Here is a 6,606-nt window from a genome sequence, read left to right on the forward strand (position 1 = left end):
CTATTACTACTGCTTTTGCAGTTCCCATAAGTCTTGATGTGATGTGCTTTTATTGTAATTTGTTTCAATTTTTTTTTAAATTTCCTGCTTAATATCTCCTTTGACCCATAGGTCATTCAGGAACATGTTGTTTAATTTCCATGTATTTGAACAGTTTCCAAAGTTTCACTTGTTACGGATGTATAATTTTATTTTGTTGTCATCTGAAAAAATACTTGATATGATTTCAGTTTAAATTTGTTGAGACTTGACTTGTGCCCTAATATGTGGTCCATCCTGGAGAATGTTCCATGTGCTGATGAGAAAAATCTACATTATGTAGTTGTTAGATAAAATGTTCTGTAATAGTCTGTCAAGTTTAATTCGTCTAAAGTATAGTTCAAATCCAATGTTCTCTGCTGATTTTTTGTTTCAAGAATCTGTCCAATGCTGAGAGAGGAGTGTTGAATAATCATCCCCAACTATTATTGTATTGGGGTCTATCTCTCCCTTTAGATCCAATCATATTTGCTTTATATGTCTGGATGCTCAAATATTGGGTGCATATATATTTATAATTGTTATATCTTCTTTATCATTATAAATTGATCCCTACATTATTATAAATTGATCCTTTGTCTCTTTTTATAGTTTTTGGTTTAAAGTCTACTTTATCGGATATAAGTATAGCTGCTCCTGCTTGTTTTGGGTTTCCATTTATGTGGTATTATTTTTTCCATCCCTTCACTATTAGTCTGTATGTCTTACAGGTGAGGTGAGTTTCTTGTAGCAGCATATCATTGGGTGTAGTTTTTTAAGTCATTTAGCCAGTCTGTATCTTTTAAGTGGAGAATTCAATCCATTTATATTCAGTGTCATTATTGAAAAGTAAATGCCTTACTCCTGGTGTTTTATTGATTTTTTAGGGTTGTTTTATATATCTTTTGTTCTTTTCTTTCCCTTTCATTTTTGTCTTTGATGTTTGTTGGTTTTTTGTAGCAATATGATATAGTTTCTTTCTCTTTTCATTTGTGTGTCTGCTCCACAAGTGGATTTTATTTTTTCTTGTGTATTCATGATGGTGATTGTTGTTCTTTGAATTTAGGATTCCCTTGAAGATTTCTTGTAGAACTGGTCTTGTGGTGGTGAATTCCCTGAGGTTTTGTTTGGGAAGGATACTATTTCTCCTTCATTTCTAAAGAATAGCTTTGCTGGGTATAGTATTTTGTGCTGACAGGGTTTTTTTTGGGGGGGTGGGTTCTTTTAGTTATTTGAACATATCCTTCCAATCTCTCCTGGCCTGCAAGGTTTCTGCTGGGAAATCTGCTGTTTGTCTGATGAAGATTCCCTTATAAATAGCTTTATGCTTTTCTCTTGCTGTTCTTAGAATTCTCTCTTTATCTTTGACTTTTGATACAATGTATCTTGGAGAGGACCTTTTTAGGTTGAAGTTGTTTGGGATGTTTGAACCTCTTGGATCTGAAAGTCCATAATTCTCGAAATACATGGAACACTTTCAGCTATTACTTTGTTAAATAGGTTTTTGATGACTTTTCTTTCTCTTTGCATTTCAGACCACCCATAATTTGGATGTTTATGTGCTTAATGTTGTCTCACAGATCTCGTAGGCTTTCTTTAGTTTTTCAAATTCATTTTTCTTTTTCTTTTTTTTTCCTCTTTTTTTTTTTTTTTTTTTTGATCGATGTGGATTATTTGAAACAGCCTGTCTTTAAGTTCAGAAATTCTTTCTTCTGCTTCTTCTAGCCTGTTGCTTAAGCTCTCCATTGTATTTTTTATTTTGTTGAATGAATTCTTCAGTTCCAAGAGATCTTCTTGGTTCTTTTTAAAGATATCTAGCTCTTAGTTGAATTTTTCCTTCAGATACTGGATTATTTTTCTCATTTGGTTGTGTTGTCTATCAGAATTTTCTTGAATTTCTTTTTTCTTAGATTCCAACCCAGTTAATTTGATTCACAATATACTAAATATCATGTTATGTTTTAACCCTAGGGTGATCCATTCCTTTCTAGCATTTCCTGTTTGGGTGATCTAATACTAGAGAATTATTTTATTCCTTTGAGGGTGTCATATTTTCTTATTTTTTCATATAGATAGTATCCTAACATTGATGTCCATGCATCTGGTTGAGCAGTTGCTTCTTTTAATACTCTGGAGTAGCTTTTGAGGGGAGACTTTCCCTCCTGTAGATGTGCACTGTAGTGACAGTTGCCCACTCCCCTTTCCTGCAGGGGAAACCAGGGGACTGCCAGCAGTGGCTTGGTTATTGCTGGGCTGGTTGCATATGTCAGGGGGCTGTGCCTGAAGCCCTTGGCCCCCCACCACCACAGCTGGGGAACCCAGGGTATTTCTGGTGGTGGCTCGGGGGTCATCATTGGGCTGGTTATGGGAGTTGGGGTGGTGGGGTTGAGGGCCCCAGCCCCCCACTTCCGTGACTTGGGAGCCCAGGGCACTTCCTGTGACAGCTCAGTGATCATTGCTTGGCTGGTTGTGGACATCAGGGGACATGGCTTAGGTCCCTGACCCTCACCCCTCCCTAGCTTTGGAGCCCAGGCAGCTTCTGGTCCTTCCAGATTTTCAAGCTGTTTTTTAGTGATGTTAGACCTTTACTAGTTAATATTAAACTTTGTCTCTGTGGGTATTTTGTTTTTTCTTTCAGTTCTGTGTCAGATTATTCACTGTCCCCACCTCTTAAACTCTGCATTGGAACTAATTTGTTGTCCTTTTCTTACTTCTAAAACGGGGGAACTTCCTGTGGGGACCAGCACTTGAGCTCTGCAGTTGAACTGAATTGCTTACTTTGTTGATGATTGTCTGAGGAAGGCTTTTTGTGAAACTCGGATTTTAATTGTTGACCTTTTAAGCACTTTCAGGTCTTGTGAGGTCCAGGACCCTGGGTTGTTTGGAAACTCTGGTATGGGCCTGAGACTTTTCAGCAAACTGCACCCCCTGCAGTTTTATATTCCTCACTAGTCTTCACTGAGTGGTCCTATGCTGATTGGAGGGCAGATCAGCTGTCCATGCTGTGCCCAATGTTTCCCCCAGTAGTCCCATCTCCTCCCTCACCTGTACTCCAAACACTTCCCATGGGTCAAGCCTTGAGCCAGTCCCTTGCACTGACTCAGCTGCCTCTGAGTGCCTCCTTGTCTCAGTTTTCTGTGGCTCCTTACTCTTATGTGTGTACATGCAGCCCTGCCAGTGGTCTTGCTGGCCTGAGGGTGACCAAGGCCCTCTTCTCCCCTGCTGCCTCCAACTTCATACGAAGGGCCCAGCTGTGGGTTTTGTCAGCTCTTGCTCCGTGTGCTCACCAGCTCCAGCCTTGAAGTGGCCAGGGTTCAAAATGATGGGAGCAGTCCTTCCTTTCTCTCATTGTGGCTTCTCCCACTTTCATGAACTCCATAGGTCTCTCCTCCTCTTCTGCTGAGCTCTAACAGCTCCAGCTTGGCTGTCGTTGCTTTTTAGTAGTTGTAAATTCGTTGATTTGTGGAAGAGAGTGATGCTGGGGACTGTCTATTCTGATATCTTGACCAGAGGCCCCTCCTTTGATTATTTTTATTCAAGCATAGTTATGTATTCGTTGTTTTCTCTGTCTTCAAGGGAGAGATGAGCAGTGGATCCTTCTAGTGAACCATCTTGCTTCAGCCTCCTTACTGATTATTTTAGAAAAAATAAGTATGCTGGGGTTGTTTGGTTCCTTCCCAGGGCACTCAAGATTATGGTCTGGAGAAATGACCAGATACCTTCTATGATATCCTAGAAGAAACCCTTTATTTCTGTAGCTAAAAAGCTGAGATTTTTGAAAATCAATTAAACAAATTAAATGGTATGTGATTAAGTTGAAGTGCGAATTGAATTCCCAAGTTCACAGGGTTCCTTATGCTAAAGTTAGAGCACTAATTAGGAAGAACTAGACCCCAAATATCAGGGCAGGTTCATGGAAGATTCTCATGAAGCTGGAACCCTTTCAAGGGTTTCGACCCTAAATTATGCTTTCTTCTTTGCCAATAAAAAAAAAAAAATACTTCTGTTCCTATCTTAGAAGATTGGTTTCTACTTTCTCTTTTTTTTTTTTTTTGTCTTTTTTCGTGACCTGCAACGGATCGCAACCCTCAGTGTCGTGCCCGTACCGGACCGGGACCGGCTACGGGATCGCAACCCTCGGTGTTGCTCCCGCACCTTGCTCAGCCAGTGAGCGGGAACCGGTCTGTATGTGGGATCTGGACCCTCGGCGGGAGCGCCACCACGCTTCCCTAGCGGCGCACTGTAGCAGTGCACCACCGGTCCGGCCCTGGTTTCTACTTTCTTGAAAAAATTTCTAAAGCCTCATCTGTAAGGCAGTTGCCTTACAAAAGATTACTAACCCTTCTCTTGACCTACTCTCACCAATTTTCATTATTTGTAGACCTACAACCAGATAAGTCTTGAAAGATGTGATATTGTGATATAATGAGAAATGTATATTTGGTTTCTGTGCCCAGTTTCTGGCACATACCTCCTAAAACCCTTGGAATCTTGAAAGCACTAGGTGTCCTTTTGTAGGCTAATGATATGACTGATGGCTGGGGCATCTGGATTGTCTCTGGATGAGGTCTACTTACCAGGGATACCAACAACATGATTAGAGGGTGGAAACTTTCCATTCTGCCCTCTGACCTCTAGGGAGGAGAGAGAGGCTGAAGGTTGAGTTGACTGCCAATGGCCAATGATATAAACAATCATGCCTATGTAATGAATAAAGCCTCCATAAAAACCCAAAATAATAGGGTTCAGGGAGCTTCCAAATTGCTTACATATGGAAGTTGCTAGAGGGTGGCATGCCCAGAGAAGATATGAATCTTCTCCCTCTGCCCACCAACCTTGCTGTAGGCATCTGTTCCATCTGGCTGTTCATCTGTATCCTTTGTAATATCCTTTATAATAAACCAGTAAACATAAGTGATTCCCTGAGTGGTTCTGTGAGCTACTGTAGCAAATTAATCATACCTGGGAAGGGGGTCATTGAAACACCCAATTTCTAGCTGGCTCATCAGAAACACAAGTCACAACCTGGAGCTTTTGTTTGGCATGGAAAATTAAGCAGTCTTTATGGACTGAGCCCTCAATCTCTAGTATCCAACACAAGTTCCAGATAGATAATGTCAGAGCTGAATTAAATTATAAGATGCCACAGCTTGCCAAGAGTAGGAAAAAAAAAAAAAAAAGATCTATAGGACAGCTAGTTGGTGTCTGAAAGAGAATTGCTTGGTGTGTGGATAAAATGCACACACATCTAGTGTCAGAAGTGTTGTGTTGAACAGTTAAAGAGAGTACAACAAAACAAAGTTTGTTACTTTTCACTGGAGGAAAAGAAAGTATGACCAATGAGAAGGTACAAAACACATCAGGGGAATTGCAAGACTTTGCCAATTTATGTCAATAGAAATCTGGGGAGCATATATGAGAATGGATCCTAAGAACGTTAGGTCAAGGGGGAAAATGTACTATTAGATTAAGCTCAAGTTATTAACATGGGCTCACTAAGGAGGGGTTCCAGATCAAAGGTGTCAACAAGTGGTTGGGAGTGGCTCTAAGATTTTACTGCATTGGTTGACAGAAACCTGGACTGAGTGGCAGCCTTAACCAGGATTCTCTCCTTGACCAAACTCTAGCCACACTCCTCTGAGTCTCCTGCTCAACAAGGCCTCAACCTTGATCTTTACAGACTTGAGTGAAGTACTGACATATTTTCTAACAGATAAAAGCCACATCCTTAGGATGACCTTAGCCTCCCTTAAGGTGCCTGCTTGAGGAAACTCAAGGATGCCAAATGAATTTACTGTTTTTTTCTAGCCGACCCCTAAATATAGGGCTCCTGTCTCTCAGCCTCTGCAGGAGGGTAGGAGCCTAACTTCAATAAGGTCAGTTAGCAAACCCAGATAGTTTCACAGGGACCAACTACTCATTTCTGAGTATATGCTCCCCAGATTTCTATTGATAGAGTTCAGATAGATTGTCCCCCCAAAGCTCATGTTGAAATCTCATCCCTAATGTGGCAGTGTTGGGAGCTGCTTGGGTCATGTGGGGCAGATCCTTCACAGATAGATTAATGCCCTCCTGGGGACAAAGGGATAGTGAGAGAGTTCTCCCCCTGTTAGTTCTCATGAGAGCTGATGGTTTAAAGGACCCTGGCACCTCCCCTCCACTCTCTTGTTAGCTTTTTCATGCCTTGTGATCTTGCACTTGCTGGTTGCCCTGCCACATTTCTGCCATTAGAAGAAGCAGCCAGAGGCCCACACCAGATGCAGCTGCCCCAGAGTGATGAGTCAAATAAACCTCTTTTCTTTATAAATTACTCAGTCTCGGGTATTCTGTTATAGCAACACAAAAATGGACCAATACAGAAAATTGGTACTGAGGAGTAGAGTGTTACTATACAGATACCCAAAAATGTGAAAGTAGCTTTGGAACTGTGTAATGGGCAAAGGTTGGAGGAGTTTGGAGGACTCAGAAGAAGAAAAAAGTTTGGAACTTCCTAGAGATTGGATTAAATGGCTGTGATTAGAATGCTGATGGAGGGGCCGGCCCGGTGGCGCACTGCTATAGTGCGCCACTTGGGAAGCGCGGCGGCGC

Source organism: Galeopterus variegatus, unplaced genomic scaffold (assembly GCF_000696425.1).
Source record: "Galeopterus variegatus unplaced genomic scaffold, G_variegatus-3.0.2 Scaffold4744, whole genome shotgun sequence".
Lineage (NCBI taxonomy): Eukaryota > Metazoa > Chordata > Mammalia > Dermoptera > Cynocephalidae > Galeopterus > Galeopterus variegatus.